Raw genomic sequence first — 22,902 nt, 5'->3', positions numbered from 1 at the left:
TAGGACAGATGCCTAAACGAAGTATCAAAATTAGAGATACAGGCTCGTCAAGAATATGTAAATGGCAAATGGGTCCTCAACTCATCCTACAGAACAATGCTACTCCCAGTAAGTATTAGAATAGGACAAATGCCTAAAAGAAGTATCAGAGTTAGAAAACAGGCCCATCAAGAATAAGTAAATGGCAAATGGGTCCTCAACTCATCGTGCAGAACATCGCTACTCCCAGTAAGTACCATTTTCATAATCTCAAATATTCGCAACAACAGGTGTTTAAGGAAACAAAAATGGATGAGAGACATCTCGAGGAGAAGCGGAGGTTGAGGTTTATAGCTTTATGTATTATGGGTGGATCAAAAGAACCATTTCTAAATTGTGTCAAAACCATATTGAGATTCAGACTAATCTCCTGGATAAAGATGAGTCTCAAATAATAGCAAAACTGCATGTGGATGAATCGAGAATAGAGCCTCCACCACCGCCTATGTCGGTGGAGATCAATGTGGGTGATTTTGTCGACGTGTATGAAGATTCAATAGGCTCACGGGTACGTCGAGAGGTAGATATGTGTGGAATCCTATTCAAAAAAAAAAAAAGAACAAATTTTATTTAACATATTCTAGTAGTGAATGGGACAAATCCTTGAAGGAAGTATCAGAGTCAGAGATACAGTCCCAACAAGAATATGTAAATGAAAAATGGGTCCTCAACTCATCCTACAGAACATTGCTACTCCTAGTAAATACCATTTCCATAATCTTTAATATTCGCAACAACAGGTATTTAAGGAAACAAAAATAGATGATAGAAAAATTTCAAGGTTGAGGTTTATAGCTTTAAATATTATGGGTGGGTCAAAGGAACTATCTCGAAACTGTCCCAAAACCATATTGAGGTTCAGACTAATCTCATGGATAAAGATGTGTCTCAAATAAGACCAGAACTGCATGTGGATGCATCAATAATAAGGCCCCCCCACCGCCTATGTCGGTGGAGATCAATGTGGGTGATTTTTTCGACGTGTATGATGATACGACAGACTCATGGGTACGTCGAGAGGAAGAGGTATGTGGAATCCTATTCAGGAAAAAAAATAAAACAAATTTTATTCAACATATTCAAGTAGTTAATGGGACAAATCCCTAAAAGAAGTACCAAAGTCAGAGATACAAACCCGTCAAGAATATATAAATGGCAATTGGGTCCTCAATTCATCCTACAGAACATCGCTACTACCAGAAAGTTCCATTTCAATAATTTTAAAAACTCGCAACAACAACTGTTTAAGGAAACAAAAATGGATGAGAGACATCTCGAGGTGAAACGGAGGTTGAGGTTTATAGCTTTATGTATTGTCGGTGGGTCAAAGGAACCATCTTCAAATTGTGTCAAAACCATATTGAGGTTCAAACTAATCTCATGGATAAAGATGAGTTTCAAATAACAACAGAACTGCAAGTGGATGCATCAAGTATAAGGCCTCCCCCACCGCCTATGTCGGAGGAGATCAATGTGGGTGACTTTGTCAACGTGCATGAGGATTCGATAGGCTCATGGGTACGGCAAAAAGTAGAGATATGTGGAATCCTTTTCAGACAAAAAGGATAATTTTATTTAACATATTCTAGTAATGAATGAGAAAAATACCTAAAAAAAGTATTAGAGTCAGAGATGCAGGCCCGTTAAAAATATGTAAATGCCAAATGGGTCCTCAACTCATCCTATAGAACATTGCTACACCCAATAAAGACCATTTCCATAATCTCAAATATTCATAACAACATGTGTTTAAATAAACAAAAATTGATGAGAGACATCTCGAGGTTGATATAGAGGTTGAGGTATTGTTTTAAGTTTTGTGGGTGGGTCAAATGAACCATCTCCAAAATTGTGCTAAAATCATATTGAGGTTCAGATTAATCTCATGGATAATGATGAGTCTCAATTAACAAAAGAACTGCATGTGGATGCATCGAGAATAAGGCCTCCCCCATGGCCTATGTCGGCGTGGATCAATGTGGGTGATTTTGCCGACGTGTATGAGGATTCAATAGCTCACAGGGACGGCGATAAATAGAGATTGTGGAATGTTCAGACAAAAAGAAAAAATTTTATTTAACATATTCTAGTAGTGAATGTGACAAATCCCCTGAATGAAGTATCGAGTTAGAGATATAGGCCCATCAAAAATATGTAAATGGCAAATGGGTCCTCAACTCATCCAACAGAACATTGCTACTCTTAGTAAATACAATCTCCATAATCTCAAATATTCGCAATAACAAGTTTTTAAATAAACAAAAATGGAAGATAGACATCTCGAGGTGAAGCGGAGGTTGAGGTTTATAGCTTTATGTATTGTGGGTGAGTCAAAGGAACCCCTCTCCAAATTGTGTCAAAACCATATTGAGGTTCAGACTAATCTCATGGATAAAGATAAGTTTCAAATAACTGCAGAACTGCATGTGGATGCATCGATAATAAGGCTTCCCTCACTGCCTTTGTCGGTGATCAATGTGGGTAATTTTGTCGACATGTATGAGGATTTGATACACTCACGGGTACGTCATGAGGTAGAGATATGTGGAATTCTATTCAGAAAAAAAAAACAAATTTTTTTAACATATTCTAGAAGTGAATTGGATAGATATCTAAAAAAAGTATCAGAGTCAGAGATACAGGCCCGTCAAGAATATGTAAATGGAAAATGGGTCCTCAACTCATCCTACAGAACATCACTACTACCAGTAAAAACTATTTCCATAATCTCAAAAATTCTTAACAATAGGTGTTTATAGAAACAAAAATGGATGAGAGACATATCGAGGTGAATCGGAGGTTGAGGTTTATAGATTTATGTATTGGCGGTGGATCAAAAGAACCATCTACAAATTGTGTTAAAACCATATTGAGTTTCAGACTTATCTCATGGATAAAGATGAATCTCAAATAAAAAAAGAATTGCATGTGGATGCATCGAGAATAAGGCCTCCACCACCGCCTATGTCGGTGGAAATTAATGTGGGTGATTTTTTCGACGTGTATGAGGATTCGATAGAATCACGGGTACGGCAAAAGGTAGAGATATGTGGAATCCTATTTAAACAAAAGGGCAAAATTTATTTGACATATTCTAGTAGTGAATGGGACAGATCCCTGAAAGAAGTATCAGAATCAGAGATATGGGCCCGTCAAGAATATGTAAATGGCAAATGGGTCATGAACTCATCATACGAACATTGCTACACCCCAGTAAAGACCCTTTTTGTAATCTCAAATATTCGCAACAACATGTGTCTAAATAAACAAAAATGGATGAGAGACATCTCGAGGTTGTTACGGAGGTTGAGATTTATAGTTTTAAGTATTGTGGGTGGATCAAAGGAACCATCTCCAAATTGTGCCAAAATCAAATTGATGTTTAAACTAATCTCATGGATAAATATGACTCTCAAATAACAGCAGAACTTCATATGGATGCATCGAGAATAAGGCCTCCCCCACCGCCTATGTCGGGGGAATCAATGTGGGTGATTTTGTTGACATGTATTAGGATTCGATAGCTCACGGGTACATCGAGAAGTAGAGATATGTGGAATCTTGTTTAGACAAAAACAACAAATTTTATTTAACATATTCTAGTAGTGAATGGGAGAGATGCCTAAAAGAAGTATCAGAGTTAGAGATACAGGCCCGTCAAGAATATGTAAACGGCAAATGTGTCCTCAACACATCCTACAGAACATCGCTACTCTCAGTAAGTATCATTTTCATAATCTCAAAAATTTACAACAACAGGTGCTTAAGGAAACAAAAATGGATGACAGACATCTCGAGGTGAAGCGGAGGTTGAGGTTTATAGTTTTATGTATTGTGGGTGGGTCAAAAGAATCATCTTCAAATTGTTTCAAAACCATATTGAGCTTCAGACTAATCTCATGGATAAAGATGAGTTTCAAATAACTGCAGAACTGCATGTGGATGTATTGAGAATAAGACCTCCACCACCGCCTATGTTAGTGTAGATCAATGTGGGTGATTTTAACGACGTGTTTGAGTATTCGATAGGCTCACGGATATGGCGAAAGGTAGAGATATGTGGAATATTATTCAAAAAAAAACAGAACAAATTTTATTTAACATATTCTAGTAGTGAATGGGACAAATCCTTAAAGGAAGTATCAGAGTAAGAGATACAGGCCCGTCAAGAATATGTAAATGGTAAATGGGTCCTCAACTCATCCTACAGAACATTGCTACTCCTAGTAAATACCATTTCCATAATCTTTAATATTCGCAACAACAGGTATTTAAGGAAACAAAAATAGATGAGAGAAAAATTTCAAGGTTGAGGTTTATAGCTTTAAATATTATGGGTGGGTCAAAGGAACTATCTCAGAACTGTCCCAAAACCATATTGAGGTTCAGACTAATCTCATGGATAAAGATGTCTCAAATAAGACCAGAACTGCATATGGATGCATCGATAATAAGCCCCCCCCACTGCCTATGTCGGTGGAGATCAATGTGGGTGATTTTTTCGATGTGTATGATGATACGACAGACTCATGGGTACGTCGAGAGGAAGAGATATGTGGAATTCTATTCAGGAAAAAAAAATAAAACAAATTTTATTCAACATATTCAAGTAGTTAATGGGACAAATCCCTAAAAGAAGTACCAGAGTCAGAAATACAAACCCGTCAAGAATATGTAAATGGCAATTGGGTCCTCAATTCATCATACAGAACATCGCTACTACCAGAAAGTTCATTTCAATAATCTTAAAAACTCGCAACAACAACTGTCGAGGTGAAACGGAGGTTGAGGTTTATAGCTTTATGTATTGTCGGTGGGTCAAAGGAACCATCTTCAAATTGTGTCAAAACCATATTGAGGTTTAGACTAATTTCATGGATAAAGATGAGTTTCAAATAACAACAGAACTGCAAGTGGATTCATCGAGAATAAGGCCTCCACCACCGCCTATGTCGGAGGAGATCAATGTGGGTGATTTCGTCGACGTGCATGAGGATTCGATAGGCTCATGGGTACGGCGAAAAGTAGAGATATGTGGAATTCTCTTCAGACAAAAATGATAATTTATTTAACATATTCTAGTAGTGAATGAGACAAATACCTGAAAAAAGTATCAGAGTCAGAGATGCAGGCTCGTTAAAAATATGTAAATGCCAAATGGGTCCTCAACTCATCCTACAGAACATTGCTACACCCAATAATGACCATTTCCATAATCTCAAATATTCGCAACAACATGTGTTTAAATAAACAAAAATTGATGAGAGACATCTCGAGGTTGATATAGAGGTTGAGATATTGTTTTAAGCTTTGTGGGTGGGTCAAATGAACCATCTCCAAATTGTGCCAAAATCATATTGAGGTTCAGATTAATTTCATGGATAAAGATGAGTCTCAATTAACAAAAGAACTGCATGTGGATGCATCGAGAATAAGGCCTCCCCCACCGCTTATGTCTGCCAAAATCAATGTGGGTGATTTTGTTGACGTGTATGAGGATTTGATAGCTCACAGGGACAGCGAGAAATAGAGATATGTGGAAACCTTTTTAGACAAAAAGAAGAAATTTTATTTAACATATTCTAGTAGTGAATGTGACTAATCCCTGAAAGAAGTATCAGAGTCAGAGATATAGGCCCATCAAAAATATGTAAATGGCAAAAGGGTCCTCAACTCATCCTATAGAACATTGCTACTCTTAGTAAATACAATCTCCATAATCTCAAATATTCACAATAACAAGTTTTTAAATAAACAAAAATGGAAGAGAGACATCTCGAGATGAAGCGGAGGTTGAGGTTTATAGCCTTATGTATTGTGGGTGAGTCAAAGGAACCATCTGCAAATTGTGTTAAAACCATATTGAGGTTCAGACTAATCTCATGCATGTAGATAAGTTTCAAATAACTGCAGAACTGCATGTGGATGCATCGATAAAAAGGCCTCCCTAACTGCCTTTGTCGGTGGAGATCAATGTGGGTAATTTTGTCGACGTGTATGAGGATTTGATACACTCACGGGTACGTCAAGAGGTAGAGATATGTGGAATTCTATTCAGAAAAAAAAAACAAATTTTTTTAACATATTCTAGAAGTGAATGGGACAGATATCTAAAAAAAGTATCAGAATCAGAGATACAGGCCCGTCAAAAATATGTAAATGGAAAATGGGTCCTCAACTCATCCTACAGAACATCGCTACTAACAGTAAATTCCATTTACATAATCTCAAAAATTCCTAACAATAGGTGTTTATAGAAACAAAAATGGATGAGAGACATATCGAGGTGAATCGGAGGTTGAGGTTTATAGATTTATGTATTGGCGGTGGATCAAAAGAACCATCTACAAATTGTGTTAAAACCATATTGAGTTTCAGACTTATCTCATGGATAAAGATGAATTTCAAATAAAAGCAGAATTGCATGTGGATGCATCGAGAATAAGGCCTCCACCACCGCCTATGTCGGTGGAAATTAATGTGGGTGATTTTTTCGACGTGTATGAGGATTCGATGAAATCATGGGTACGGCAAAAGGTAGAGATATGTGGAATCCTATTCAAACAAAAAAGCAAAATTTATTTGACATATTCTAGTAGTGAATGGGACAGATCCCTGAAAGAAGTATCAGAGTCAGAGATATGGGCCGTCAAGAATATGTAAATGGCAAATGGGTCCTGAACTCATCCTACAGAACATTGCTACACCCAGTAAAGACCCTTTCCGTAATCTCAAATATTCGCAACAGCATGTGTCTAAATAAACAAAAATGGATGAGAGACATCTCGAGGTTGATAAGGGGTTTGAAATTTATAGTTTTAAGTATTGTGGGTGGGTCAAAGGAACCATCTCCAAATTATGTCAATGTCAAATCGACGTTCAAACTAATCTCATGGATAAAGATGACTTTCAAATAACAGCAAAACTTCATATGGATACATCGAGAATAAGGCCTCCCCCACCGCCTATGTCGGGGGAATTAATGTGGGTGATTTTGTCGACGTGTATTAGGATTCAATAGCTCACCGGTACGGCGAGAAGTAGAGATATGTGGAATCTTGTTTAGACAAAAACAACAAATTTTATTTAACATATTCTAGTAGTGAATGGGACAGATGCCTAAAAGAAGTATCAGAGTTAGAGATACAGGCCCGTCAAGAATATGTAAATGGCAAATGTGTCCTCAACACATCCTACAGAACATCGCTACTCCCAGTAAGTATCATTTTCATAATCTCAAATATTCGCAACAACAGGTGCTTAAGGAAACAAAAATGGATGACAGACATCTCGAGGTGAAGCGGAGGTTGAGGTTTATAGTTTTATGTATTGTGGGTGGGTCAAAAGAACCATCTTCAAATTGTTTCAAAACATATTGAGCTTCAGACTAATCTCATGGATAAAGATGAGTTTCAAATAACTGCAGAACTGCATGTGGATGTATCGAGAATAAGACCTCCACCACCGCCTATGTTAGTGTAGATCAATGTAGGTGATTTTAACGACGTGTTTGAGGATTCGATAGGCTCACGGATATGGCGAAAGGTAGAGATATGCGGAATATTATTCAGACAAAAAGACTATTTTTATTTAACATATTTTAATAGTGAATGCAACAGATCCCTGAAAAAAGTATTAGAGTCAGAGATACAGGCCCGTCAAGAATTTGTAAATTGCAAATGGGACCTCAACTCATCCTACAAAACATCGCTACTACTAGTAAGTTCCATTTCCATAATCTCAAAAATTCGTAACAACAGGTGTTTAAGGTAACAAAAATGGATGAGAGACATATCGAGGTGAAGCGGAGGTTGAAGTTTATAGCTTTATGTATTGTGGGTGGATCAAAAGAACAATCTCCAAATTGTGTCAAAACCATATTGATGTTCAAACTAATCTCATGGATAAAGATGAGTCTTAAATAACAGCAGAATTGCATGTGGATGCATCAAGAATAAGGCGTCCACCACCGCCTATGTTGGTGAAATTAATGTGGGTGATTTTGTCAACGTGTATGAGGATTCGAAAGACTCACGGGAACGTCGAAAGGAAAAGATATGTGGAATCCTATTCAGATAAAAAGACAAATTTTATTTAACATATTTTAGTAGTGAACGGGACATATCCCTGAAAGAAGTATTAGAGTCAGAGATATGGGCCCATCAAGAATATATAAATGGCAAATGGGTCCTCAACTCATCCTACGAACATTACTACACCCCAGTAAAGACCATTCCTTAATCTCAAATATTCACAACAACATACGTTTAAAGAAACAAAAATTGAATGGAGGTTGAGGTTTAAAGCTTTAAATATTGTTGGTGGGTTAAATGAACCCTCTCCAAATTATGCCAAAATCATATTGAGGTTCAGACTAATCTCATGGATAAAGATGAGTCTCAAATAACAGCAGAACTGCTAATGGATGCATCGAGAATAAGGCCTCCCCCATCACCTATGTCGGTGAAGATCAATATGGGTGATTTTGTCGACGTGTATTAGGATTCTATTGCTCACGGGTACGGCGAGAAGTAGAGATATGTGGATTCATGTTCAGACAAAAACAACAAATTTTATTTAACATATTATTGTAGTGAATGGGACAAATGCCTAAAAGAAGTTTTAAAGTTAGAGATACAGGCATGTCGAGAATATGTAAATGGCAAATGGGTCCTCAACTCATCCTACAGAACATCGCTACTCCTAGAAAATACCATTTTCATAATTTCAAATATTCATAATAACAGATGCTTAAGGAAACGAAAATGGATGAGAGACATCTCGAGGTGAAGCGGAGGTTGAGGTTTATAGCTTTATGTATTGTGGGTGGATCAAAAGAAACATCTCCAAATTGTTTCAAAACCATATTGAGGTTCAGACAAATCTCATGGATAAAGATGAGTTTCAAATAACAGCAGAACTGCATGTGGATGCATCGAGAATAAGGCTCCACCACCGCCTATGTCAATGTAGATCAATGTGGGTGATTTTGTAGATGTGTTTGAGGATTCGATAAACTAACGAGTATGGCGAAAGGTAGAGATATGTGGAATACTATTCAGACAAAAAGACTATTTTTATTTAACATATTCTAGTAGTGAATGAAACAGATCCCTAAAAGAAGTATCAGAGTCGGAGATACAAGCCCGTCAAAAATATGTTCATGGCAAATGGGTCCTCAACTCATCCTACACAACATCGCTACTACCAATAAGAACCATTTCCATAATCTAAAAAATTCGCAACAACAAGTGTTTATGGAAACAAAAACGGATGAGAGACATATCGAGGTGAAGCGGAGGTTGAGGTTTATAGCTTTATATGGGTGACTATCCAGCACGGTTCGGAGAGCACTTTTAGTCTGCGCTGGTGAATGGAAGCCCCCCCTATCAAGCAAGAAAGAAGCGGCTCTTCCCACAGCGGAGTGTATTGTGAGTGGGTCAAAAGAACCATCTCCAAATTGTATCAAAACCATATTAAGGTTCAGACTAATCTCATGGATACAAATGAGTCTCAAATAACAGCAGAACTGCATGTAGATGCATCGAGAATAAGGCTCCACCACCGCCTATGTCGGTGGAGATTAATGTGGGTGATTTTGTCGACGTGTATGAGAATTCGATACACTCATGGGTACTGCAAAAGGTAGAGATATGTGGATTCATATTCAGACAAAAAGGCAAATTTTATTTAACTTATTCTTGTAGTGAATGGGACAGATTCCTGAAAGAAGTATCAGAGTCTGAGATACGAGCACATCAAGAATATGTAAATGGCAAATGTATCCTCAACTCATCCTACAGAACATCACTAGTCCTAGTAAAAATCATTTCCATAATCTATAATATTCGCAACCACATGTGTTTAAGGGAACAAAAATGGATTAGGACCATCTCGAGGTTGATACGGAGGTTGACGTTTATAGCTTTAAGTATTGTGGGTGGCTCAAATGAACTATCTCCAAATTGTCCCAAAACCATATTGAGGTTTAGACTAATTTCATTGATAAAAATGAGTCTCAAATAATAGAAAAGCGTCATGTGGATAAATCGAGAATAACGTCTCCACCACCGCCTATGTCGGTTAAGATCAATGTGGGTGATTTCGTCGACATGTATGAAGATTCGGTAGGCTCACATGTACGGTGAAAGGTAGAGTTATGTGGAATCCTTTTCAGACAAAAAGGCAAATTTTATTTAACATATTTTGGTAGTGATTTGTATAAATCCCTAAAAGAAGTATCTGAGTCAGAGAGACAGGCCCGTCAAGAATATGTAAATGGCAAATGGGTCCTCAACTCATCCTATAGAACATCGCTCCTCCCAGTAAGTACCATTTTCATAATTTCAGATATTCGCAACAACAGATGCTTAAGGAAACAAAAATGGATGACAGACATCTCGAGGTGAATCTGAGGTTGATGTTTATAGTTTTATGTATTGTGGGTGGGTCAAAAAACCATCTCCAAATTGTTTCAAAGCCATATTGAGCTTTAAACTAATCTCATGGATAAAGATGAGTTTCAAATAACTGCAGAACTGCATGTGGATATATCGAGAATAAGACCTCCACCACCGCCTATGTTAGTGTAGATCAATGTGGGTGATTTTGATGACGTGTTTGAGGATTCGATAGGCTCACGGATATGGTGAAAGGTAGAGATATGTGGAATACTATTCAGACAAAAAGACTATTTTTATTTAACATATTCTAGTAGTGAATGGGACAGGTCCCTGAAAGAAGTATTAGAGTCAAAGATACAGGTCCATTAAGAATATGTAAATTGCAAATGGGTCTTCAACTCATCCTATAGAACATCGCTACTACCAGTAAATTCCATTTCCATAATCTCAAAAATTCTTACCAACAGGTTTTTAAGGTAACAAAAATGAATGAAAGACATATCGAGGTGAAGCCAAGGTTGAAGTTTATAGCTTTATGTATTGTGGGTGGATCAAAAGAATCATCCCCAAATTGTGTCAAAACCATATTGATGTTCAGACTAATCTCATGGATAAAGATGAGTCTCAAATAGTAGTAGAATTGCATGGGATGCATCGAGATTAAGGCCTCCACCACCGCCTATGTTGGTGGAGATTAAAGTGGGTGATTTTGTCGACGTGTATGAGGATTCGATAGACTCACGGGTAAGGCGAAAGGTAGAGATATGTGGAATCATATTCAGACAAAAAGACAAATTTTATTTAACATATTCTAGTAGTGAACGGAACAGATCTCTGAAAGAAGTATCAGAGTCAAAGATACGGGCCCGTCAAGAATATGTAAATGGAAAATGGGTCATCAACTCATCCTACAGAACATTGGTACACCTAATAAAGATCATTTCCATAATCTCAAATATTTGCAACAACATGTGTTTAAAGAAACAAAAATTGATACGGAAGTTGAGGTTTATAGCTTTAAATATTGTTGGGGGGGGTCAAATGAACCATGTACAATGAGGTTTATAGCTTTAAATATTGTTGGGGGGGGTCAAATGAACCATCTCCAAATTGTACAAAAATGATATTGAGGTTCAGACTAATCTCATGGATAAAGACGAGTCTCAAATAACAGCAGAACTGCATGTGGATGCATCAAGAATAAGGCCTCCCCCACCGCCTATGTTGGTGATTTTGTCGACGTGTATTAGGATTTGATAGCTTACGAGTACGTCGTGAAGTAGAGATATGTGGAATTCTGTTCAGACAAAAACATCAAATTTTATTTAACATATTATTGTAGTGAATGAGACAAATGCCTAAAAGAAGTATCAGAGTTAGAGATACAGGCATGTCGAGAATATGTAAATGGCAAATGGGTCCTCAACTCATCCTACAGAACATCGCTACTCCTAGAAAATACCATTTTCATAATCTCAAATATTTATAACAGATGCATAAGGAAACGAAAATGGATGAGAAACATCTCGAGGTGAAGCGGAGGTTGAGGTTTATAGCTTTATGTATTGTAGGTGGATCAAAAGAACCATCTCCAAATTGTTTCAAAACCATATTGAGGTTCAGACTAATCTCATGGATAAAGATGAGTTTCAAATAATAGCAGAACTGCATGTGGATGCATCGAGAATAAGGCTCCACCACCGCCTATGTCGATGTAGATCAATGTGGGTGATTTTGTCGATGTGTTTGAGGATTCGATAAACTAACGAGTATGGCGAAAGGTAGAGATATGTGGAATACTATTCAGACAAAAAGACTATTTTTATTTAACATATTCTAGTAGTGAATGAAACAGATCCCTAAAAGAAGTATCAGAGTCGGAGATACAAGCCCGTCAAAAATATGTTCATGGCAAATGGGTCCTCAACTCATCCTACACAACATTGCTACTACCAATAAGAACCATTTTCATAATCTAAAAAATTCGCAACAACAGGTGTTTAAGGAAACAAAAATGGATTAGAGACATATCGAGGTGAAGCGAAGGTTGAGGTTTATAGTTTTATGTATTGTGGGTGGGTCAAAAGAATCATCTCCAAATTGTTTCAAAACCATATTGAGCTTCAGACTAATCTCATGGATAAAGATGAGTTTCAAATAACTGCAGAACTGCATGTAGATGTATCGAGAATAAGACCTCCACCACCGCCTATGTTAGTGTAAATCAATGTGGGTGATTTTGACGACGTGTTTGAGGATTCGATAGGCTCACGGATACAGCGAAAGGTAGAGATATGTGGAATATTATTCAGAAAAAAGACTATTTTTATTTAACATATTCTAGTAGTGAATGTGACAGATCCCTGAAAGAAGTATCAGAGTTAGAGATATAGGCCGGTCAAAAATATATAAATGTCAAATGGGTCCTCAACTCATCCTACAGAACATTGTTATTCCCAGTAAAGATCATTTCCATAATGTCAAATATTCAAAACAACTTGTGTTTAAGGAAACATAAATGGATTAGAACCATCTCGAGGTTTATACGGAGGTTGACGTTTATAACTTTAAGTATTGTGAGTGGGTCAAAGGAACAATCTCCAAATTTTACCAAAACCATATTGAAGTTTTGACTAATCTCATGGATAAAGATGAGTGTCAAATAATAGTTAAACTGTATGTGGATGAATCGAGAATAAGGCCTCCACCACCGCCTATGTTGTTGGAGATTAATGTGGGTGATTTTGTCGACGTGTATGAAGATTCGGTAGACTCACGAGTACGGCGAAAGGTAGAGATATGTGGAATCCTATTTAGACATAAAGGTAAATTTTATTTAACATATTCTAGTAGTGAATATGACAGAATCCTGAAAGAAGTATTAGAGTCAAAGATACAGGCCCGTCATGAATATGTAAATGACAAATGGGTCCTCAACTCATCCTACAGAACATCACTATTCCCATTAAAGACCATTTCCATAACCTCAAATATTCGCAACATGTGTTTTTGGACAATGGATTAGAACCATATTGAGGTTTCAACTAATCTCATGGATAAAGATGAGTCTCAAATAATAGTAAAATCGGGTATATCATGAGCATCAGTGTGGGTGTGGGTCTGCTGATCAAAACCATCATTTGGTATCTCACCACCGAAAGGTATCTCACCACCTCCGTGGCGACTGGATCCACCACGACCACTTCTCAACAGAACCATTCTGCAAAACTAAAAACATAAAAAATGCCAAAAATCGAAAATTCGACATAACCCACAAGTCCAAATGATTGGAAATCTTAATTCATACTCATATACTTCCATTTAATCATCAAATAAGAAATCATAAGACAAAAATCACTATTTTCCTAAATTCATAAAAAATTGGAGCTACTGGGACTGTTGGTCGACTGCTTGGTCGATTGGCCCAGTCGACCAACCAATCGACCAAGCCTGGCAGCACGCGAAAATTAGGCTTTTAAGTGCCAAAATCTCATTTCAAACACACTTCTAACCTTGCAAACTTGAGAGGGAGCTCTGGAGAAGAGGTGCTAAGGTCTTCCTAAGTGTTTTCTAAGTAGTTTGGTGCTTCAACAACAACACTACATCTCACTTAGATCATCACACAAGGTAAACACTCATTCTCATCTCAAATGCATCTTCTCATGCTAGCATTTCAACAAAAACCAGGTGTTGCTTATGTCTATTGCTAGAAATCATATCTAGGAGCACTTAGAAACATGTTCCATGAGTTTTTAACACAATGCCATGCTTAGACAACAAGTTCCAACACAATCTTGCACTTTCTCATCGTTTTCGCAACCGAAATCGCCAAATTTTAGAAAACTTTGATTTCTCACAAACCGCTTGGAGTTTTTGCATGAAACCAAATGCTACATGCTTGAAATGATGTTGTGGATTTGTACATGTAGTTTGATTCAACCAATTTAAAAAATTTCAAAAATCCAATTTTAACCTAAATTCAAAATCCTCAAATTCCTTTTTGCTGAATTTTTGACTTTAGACCAAGATTTCAATGGATTTTCTTCAAATAAAACATCTTAACATGCTATTCCAAGTATTATGCATATGTTAGTATGTTCAATTTGCATTTTCCCCAAATTTGAAAATTTCCAAAAAATTACAAAAATGCCCTTCTAGCTGAAATTTTGAAACAACACTGACAAGCAATGCTCTTTGTCTTTTCCACAAAAATTCACACCATGCAGAGAGGAGCACGAGGTCGAGGCCGAGGTCGCCTAGTGGGTGCTTAGAGAGGTAGAGGTCAGGTTCCATCTCATCCGAGAGAGGAGGTTCTTCAACTTGACTAGTTCGATACGCCGCAGGCAGAGTTCCTATATGAGGCGTTCTTTGAGTACTGCCTATGAAACCCAGCCCTAACCTTGACCCAAAAACCCTGTTGTTTGTAGGTCCGACAACCCGAAGTAAAGCAAGAAGTCAACTATGGGCCATCTCAGTGGAAGACTTAGTGTTTGGCTTAGAATCCATGAGAGTTGATGACAGTGTTCCATTTATGGAAACTTGTCCAGGACTGAAAAGGAAATTGCACTCTGATGAAGATGGAATTAGTTGATAGACTTGGAGTACTCTTTGACTTGGTTCGATGGCATTTCTACATACTAGGTAAGCCACTTGGTGTGTGTGCAAAACCCCTTCATGTTTGGATTTGATCTGAGCCTTCAATTCCCTATTTTGGACTTGCTATCCTGATTGGTCGATTGCTGGTCGACTGGGCCAGTCGACCAATCAATCGACCAATGGGATCTATTTTGTTGAATTAGGTCTTGGCTTCTCTATTTAAGCCCAACTTCGAGTCTAATTCGTCTTTTGTGCCTCCAAACTTCCTAGAACGAACCAGAGCTCTCCTCAAGTCATCTCCTTTGCATCCTTGGTGGTTTTCTTGTCGGATCTTCGTCAAATCTCTTGCTTTTGCATCATAAGGTATGTGATCATCCTCCTCTCTTCTCCGTCTTTGGTTTCCTATAGTTTTTCTTTCCTTTTCTGTTTGAGAACAGTAGAGTTGATGTTGCATCTCTGATGCAACCATCACTCTACTCATCTTCTCTCTTTCCCTAAGGATTTAAAGCTTGATGGATGATCTTCATCAAGATCATCACTTGCTTTTGAAGGGAACCATGTCTTCATCTTCTTTCCTTTTTTAGATTCAAGTTCTTCAATCTTAGATCTGTTTTTCTAGAAGATCTATACATGCTTTTCATGAATTCTTTATCAGATTAGTAATCCACCATCTATAGTTTCTCTTCCATGAATTTGCCATGATTTCTCCAAGAACCTTGATTAACTTATTTATGGTAAGTTTTTGTTTCCTATTTTGTGACTTGAAGACTTGATGTTACTAGGGTTTTGAAGTCCTCTATAGACCAATACACTATCCCTGCATATTCCCTCTTGTTTGGTGTCAATTTGAATCAAAAAATTTGGATTTCGAATCAGAAATCTCTGATTTTGTCTATCACTGACTCTATTGGTCGATTGAGTCAGTAGACCAATCAATCAACCAATGAAGACAGTAGCTTCAGTTTTGGTTTGTTTTTGGTTGATTTGATTCCTATCTTCTAGAGATCTTCCCTAATAAGGTATGTACACTGTCTAGGATCCCCTTCCAAGTTTAGAAAAGATCTTCATTGATTCTCGGGATTCTGTGCGAGTTATTTAAGGTAAGGATAGTTAATTCTTTAATTACATAGATTGTATGATTTAGTTTCCATATTTGAATCTCTCTGATTTATTTCCATAAATAGATTCTTATATTGATGTACTACTGATGCAACTACTCTAATTACAGTAGCATTACTTGTTTATGTTAATTAGTTCATGTATGACTTTACTTGCCAATTATATATGAGTTGGATCATGTTCTTGATTACTTTCCATATGGGGAGTTACTATATTTGTGATATGATTGATTCATGGTTGTGAATGATTCGGTATGGTTTGGAAAGGGGAGGTGTCCTTTTGACACTTCTGTCCTTGGACATTAACGGGAATATTATGGGATGTTTCTGGAGATGCCCTTTGACACCTTCCTAAACTGTTGGTTGTCATACCTAGGGCTGTCTAGAAGTGTTTGGCTAGGATGTCCCGTTATGTCAGACCCTAGTTGGAAGGGTATTGAGACCGAACGACCCATGGTAGCAATGGGGACTCGTGGGCACTCAAGACCGGTAACCAATCCGTGAGAGGACATGGATCACATTGTGGATACTCGAAAGAGGCCATTCATTGGTAGGGTTGCATATAGATAGACTTGGGCTCATTGGCGCTCAAGACCGGTAACCAACCCGTGAGGGGACATGAGAGCTTCGCGTTTACCATATGTAGATAACCAATAGGGTTGATGAGTCCGTAGTCAGGGACTATGAGGACTCTAGTGTGAAGGATACCGGAAAGGATCGCCAGGGGTGAGGAATGGACGTATCTGGATCTAAGTTGATGTAATTAAGTAGAAGACTTGCATTTGGCTAGGCTTTAACCCTGACATGCGCCAGTACTTAAACCAATGGTGATGTGAGAGAGCAGTGACCTAAACCCCAGCCATGGAATGTCTTGAGGGATGCCGGACCCACTACCAAAAGGCGTTGTGTGATGAGACCAACCCAAAGAAGTATGGTGCTATGACTTAAAGCATGTCTGCCAATAGAGACCATCATACATAGAGTTAGAATCATAATGCATCATATGTTTCATGTCACATTGCATCTTACTTTGTTTGAAATCCTACCATTTATGTTATTATGGATTAACTGCCTTATTGGGTTTCTTTTGAAACTCACTCCTTTTGTGCTATGTATTGTTAGATTTCACTACAGTCTCAGAGTATTGTGACTGCTCGTATGAAGAAGCGCAGGGAGAGGAGACATATCTCCAAGAAGGTGATTGCGGTTACGACGATTACATTGAAGATTCTGCGGGTGGTCATGATGCACACAATGCTTAGTCCGTCGATAGAGTGGAAGCGCCCTTGTGCCATTTTTTAGATTTATACTTATAGAGATGTTCTCTATAAGATTGAGAATGATTTTGTTACTCATTGTACTTGTTATTGGGATTAATTTTGATCTCTTTTCCTTTCTTTTTGGAACTACTTTTCCGTTGTTGGTAGAGTGAGATTTCCGCCTCACTTTACTTTATGATTTTGAAATTATTGTTACCTTTCGTACTCTGATGATATATGACTTTATTCCTTCCTTATTTGGATCTCTCATTTATACTTTGCATATTGATTATTTATGTTCATGATTATGTTATTATTTATGTGGGAGGTTGATTACCTCGATACTTGATCTTCGGGGCTGTGGATCACACACTCGGGTATGCCAGGTAGGGTACCGGCTGGGTGGATGTGACACTGTCGCATCGAGTTCGGGCGACTACTACACTTATGATAGCTGAGGGTGTTCAGGATCCGTCAGAGGTTCGACACTTTGGAGTGGACCCATCTTTTCACGGCGGACTTGCCTGTGTACCCAGAGCTGGTGAGGTTGTTCTTCAGTAACCTCACATTTATTGAGGAGGCCAGAGGACAGGGCCATCCTTTCAAACTAATCATTGAGAGAAGGGTGATGGAGACACAGATTCGGTTCTCCATGAGGACACTGGCACAGATTCTCCAGGTGCCTCACTATCCACGACAATGTGTATGGATACCCTAAGGAGCTGAGGTGGACAACTACATGTTGCCCTATGAGCTTCCCGAGATATGTTCCACTCTTTGGAACGACCGGGGTTGCTACGCTCCACTGAACAGCGAACAGATGACGGATTCGACTCGGATTATTGGTCGCATTGTGGGCCGAAACATCATACCGAAGGCCGGACATCATCATCAGGTCACACTGATGGAGGCCCTACTCATATATCACATTTACTTGGGATTCCATCGACTTGTCCTACATCATTCAGAATGTCATGATAGATCTGGTAGCGCGTCCGAGTACGAGGAACCTTTGTTTTGGGAAATTATTAACATTAGTCTTCCGACACTTTGGGGTGATGCTAGAGGACGCAGATGTAGTCGCTGGAGCATTAGGGTATGTGATCGGGACGAGGACCATCAGACAGATGCTGCTCACCCAGACTGTGAGATCTAAAGGTGAGGATGATGATGATACTAAGGAGGATGAGGATGACGCGTCCGATGGTGGAGGAGAGGATGTCGGTCTTGATAGTGATGATCAGGCCGGAGATGATACTGAGATGCATGAGGCAAATCCAGAGCATCATGAGATCCCCACATCATCACATTTTGAGATAGGTGGTCCATCACACACAGTTCCAGAGACTTCGGATCTGAGTGCACAGATGAGATCGATGACTTCCATACTAGAGAGGATGGAGGTCAAATAGGAACAGATGTACAGTACTATGGAGTCACGGCAGGAGTAGATAGAGTTGAGACAAGGACGTATGGAGTCTCAGCTTACTCAGATTGCAAAGGACTTCCGAGCATTTAGAGATCAGAGTAGATCACCTAGATAGTTTGTACTTAGGATTTCCCTTTTTATGCTTTATCAGATGTAATCGTTGTAAACTTTTCTTAAAATTGATGAAGTTCACTTTATTATTGTGTGTTATGCACTTTCCTTTTATTGCTTTATGTGACGTTTGTTAAATCATAATTATTGTGTATTATTCAAATCACCAATTATGCTTCATTAATTAGGTTTCTAGTCCAAGTGTTCTATTATTCACTTCTAAGAGTAATTGACTCATTTTTGGATCTATGACTCAGGAATGTTCTGTTATTGTTTTCTGTGGTTAGGATTTCCTTGAACTTTGGGTTCTGATACCACTCTGTCACATCCACCCAGCCGGTACCCTATTTGGCATACCTGAGTGTGTGATCCACAACCCCGAAGATCAAGTATCGAGAAAATCATCATCACACATATGCAATAACATAATCATGAACAAGATAATCAATATATACTAATATGAACAAGAGATCCAAATAAGGAAAGAAATGACAGAATAATTAGACTGCGGAAAATGATACCATATGTATATAAAATCAAAAAGGAGTAGAGTGAGGTGGAATCTCACTCCTCAATTACAGCGGAATGTAGCACGTAAGTCTAAAAAGAAATACAACTGTTCTTAAAGGAAAGTAAAGAAAAGAAAGTCAAACTAAACTAAGAGTCTTCTACTTTATAAAGAACGTCTTCATAGATGTAGACTTCATCAATGAAACTCGGACGTTCTCACTCCACATTAGGACTAATCATGGTACGTGTCATGATCACACAAGGAATTAGCAATGTAATATTCATTGTTGCCAACACCTTGCGTGTAGTACGCTTCTTCATATTGCCCTTCATAGTATTCAGTACTGTTAGAGTAATCTAACAAAAGAGATTGCACAGAAAGGAGTGAGTTCAAAAGAACTCAGCAAGGCAAGTTAATCCACAACAACATCTATAACATGATTGCAGAACATAGCATAATGCAATGCGATATGAAACAGACACTGAATGTATGAATCTAACTCTATGTATGCTGGTCTCTATAGGCAAACATGCTTTAAGTCATAGCATCATACTTCTTTGGGAAAAGTCTCATCTCACTCATCATCAGTTGGCAAAGGGTCCTTCATCCCTCAGGACAATCCATGGCTGGGGTATAGGTCACCACTCTCTCACACCACTGTCTGGTCTAAGTATTGGCGCATGTCAAGATAAAACTTAGCCCAATGCATGTCATCTACTTAGTCATATCAACTCAGTTCCAGATATATCCATTCCTCGCCCTTGGCGATCCTTTCCAGTATCCTTCACACTAGAGTCAGCATAGTCCATAACTACGGAGTCATCAACCCTATTGATCATCCACAAATAACAGACGGGAAGCTCTCATGTCCGCTCACGGATTGGTTAACGGTCTTGAGCGCCCATAAGCCCAAGTCTACTATTTGCAACCCTACCAATAAATGGCCTCTCACGAGTATCCACAATGTGATTCATATTCTCTCATGGATTGGTTACCGGTCTTGAGCACCCACGAATCCCCATTGCTACCACGGGTCGTTCGGTCTCAATACCCTTCCGAATCGGGTATGATATAACGGGGACATCCTAGCCAAACACTGCTAGACAACCCTAGGTATGACAATCAATAATTCGGGAAAGTGTCAAAGGGCATCATTGGAAACATCCCATACTATTCCCACTGATGTCCAAGGACAGAAGTGTCGAAAGGACACTTCCCAATCCCAAATCGTACCTATTCAATCACATTCTCAAATCAGTCACAACATACATAACCGATCTCTCATCATATAGAAAGATACGCATAAACATGATCAATCGCATATGTAACCGATAAGAATAAGTATTCATAATCAAAAGAATACATGAACATGATACTACTGTAGTTAAAGTACTTGCATCAGTAATAGAATAATAAGACAACACATTTATGGTAGTGAATCTAATAGAATCCAAAAATAGAAACTAAGATTCACGCAATCTATGTAGTTATGGAAATAACTGTCCATACCTTAAATAGCGTTGATGAATATTCAAAGATCAAAGAGAGAGGTTCCAAACCTAGCAAATAAACCCTAAACAATCATAGATATAACATTAAGATAAAGGCCTAAAAGATTGGAGATCAAACGAATCAAATCAAGCGAAAAACAGAGCTATTGACTTGCTTGGTCAATTGGGTGGTAGCTTGGTCGAGTCGACCACCTGAGTCAGTACGAAGCAAAAAAAGTGAATTCTGATCCGAAACTCAATCTACAAGATCCAAAACTCTACGAAACTTGGAGGAAACCATTAGAACAGTATTCTAACCCTAAAGGAGTATAGATTAGCCATTAAAAATGATAAAAAAAAAATTAAAAAAAAAAAAAAAAACACTACTTACTAATTTGAAATCATGACTCTCTAATTTGGTAAAAATCCCTAGTTTTCGATGAAAATATACTATGAATCCAAAGGAAAACTAAAGAAGATTAGATCTCATTCTAGTAGAAGATAATCAAAAGTCACACACAAGTCCATCATGAAAGACAGATCTAATCATGCTAAGAAATTGAATCAAAAAGGGAGATCATGGTTTCATAAGGGTTTTACAAGGATCATGGCGAAGATCAATGTAAATGTCATAAAACCTTGAGAATGGAAGGAGATCAATGAAGTGATGGTTGCTAACAGAGAATGCAGCATCATCTTCATAGTCTCAATCATAAAGAACAAATCATAGAAGAAGTAGATCTATATGACACGAGAGAGATCACTAACCTTAGATTGAAGGATCGAAGATGAGAAGCTTGAGATCTTGCAAAAGTTCTTCGAATTCACCAAGGAAAGCTTTGAGAGAGTCTTCCCACGTTCTCTGAGAGTTTTGGAGGTAGAGGATACTAAGAAATACGAAGTTTACTTAAATAGAGAGCTAAAAACCCTAAACAGAGGATTTTCTCCGAATTCTGGTCCTGTTGGTCGATTGGTTGGTCGATTGGCCCAATCGACCACCCAGTCGACCAAGCCTATCAGCAAGGCCCAACTCAAGTCCAAACCTAATGAGCTTCTCCCAACACAACATATGGCTTACCTAGTATAGAGAAATGCCTTCGAATCATGTCTAACCATACTTCAAGTCCATCAACTAGACTCATCTTCAACAAGCTGCAGTTTCCTTTCTAGTTCTGAACAAGCTTCCAAGTATGGAACACCATCATCAACTTCCATGGGTTCTGAGTCAAACACAATGTCTTCCACTGAGATGGCCCATAGTTGGCTTCTTCCTTTACTCCGGGTCTTCAGACCTACAAACAACAGGGTTTCCGAGTCAAGGTTAGGAGTAGGATAGGGCTGGATTTCACACTTGGGCTAAAAATTTTGGCCCTTAAGGCGGGTTAGGGCCAAAATATTCTAGCCCTGAACTAGGGCCAAGGGCAGGCTTGGGATTACTCTCTCATCCCAGCTCGGATTTTGGCCCTGATCTTGGCCCTAATTTTGGCCCTGATTCTAGCCCTGATTTTGGCCCTGATTCTAACCCTGATCTTGGCCCTGATCCTAGCCTTGATCTAGGCCCATGATTTTGGCCCTGATTCTAGCCCTAATTTGAGTCTAGACTCTCCACTCATATAGAGAGGAATTAATTCTAATCCATGTAGGTGAATACTTGACACGTGTGCAAAAGCCCGACCCAGCCCGGCCCAGTTGCAGCCCTAACTTTTATGGTTAGTTTTTGGTGCTGGGAGAGCAGGTTAGGATGAAAGCTGGTGAGTGGTGTTTACCACTGAGCTCAGATTGTCAAAAGGCCAAGGTAATAGGCCTCTCTCTTTTTCATTCTCAAGATGATTTGTTTCTAGTTGTGGCCTCTTTCTACATTTAGACACATTGACCATGTTTGATACTCATATTAGATTCTTGGGATAATTACTATTGCCCCCCTGTACTTTGATTTTATTACTACT

The sequence above is a fragment of the Hakea prostrata genome, chromosome 9 (assembly GCF_041222555.1).
Source record: "Hakea prostrata isolate BN-2017 chromosome 9, UWA_Hpros_2, whole genome shotgun sequence".
Classification (NCBI taxonomy): Eukaryota; Viridiplantae; Streptophyta; class Magnoliopsida; order Proteales; family Proteaceae; genus Hakea; species Hakea prostrata.
The sequence above is the reverse complement of the archived record's forward strand: the minus strand, read 5'-3'. Positions refer to the sequence as shown.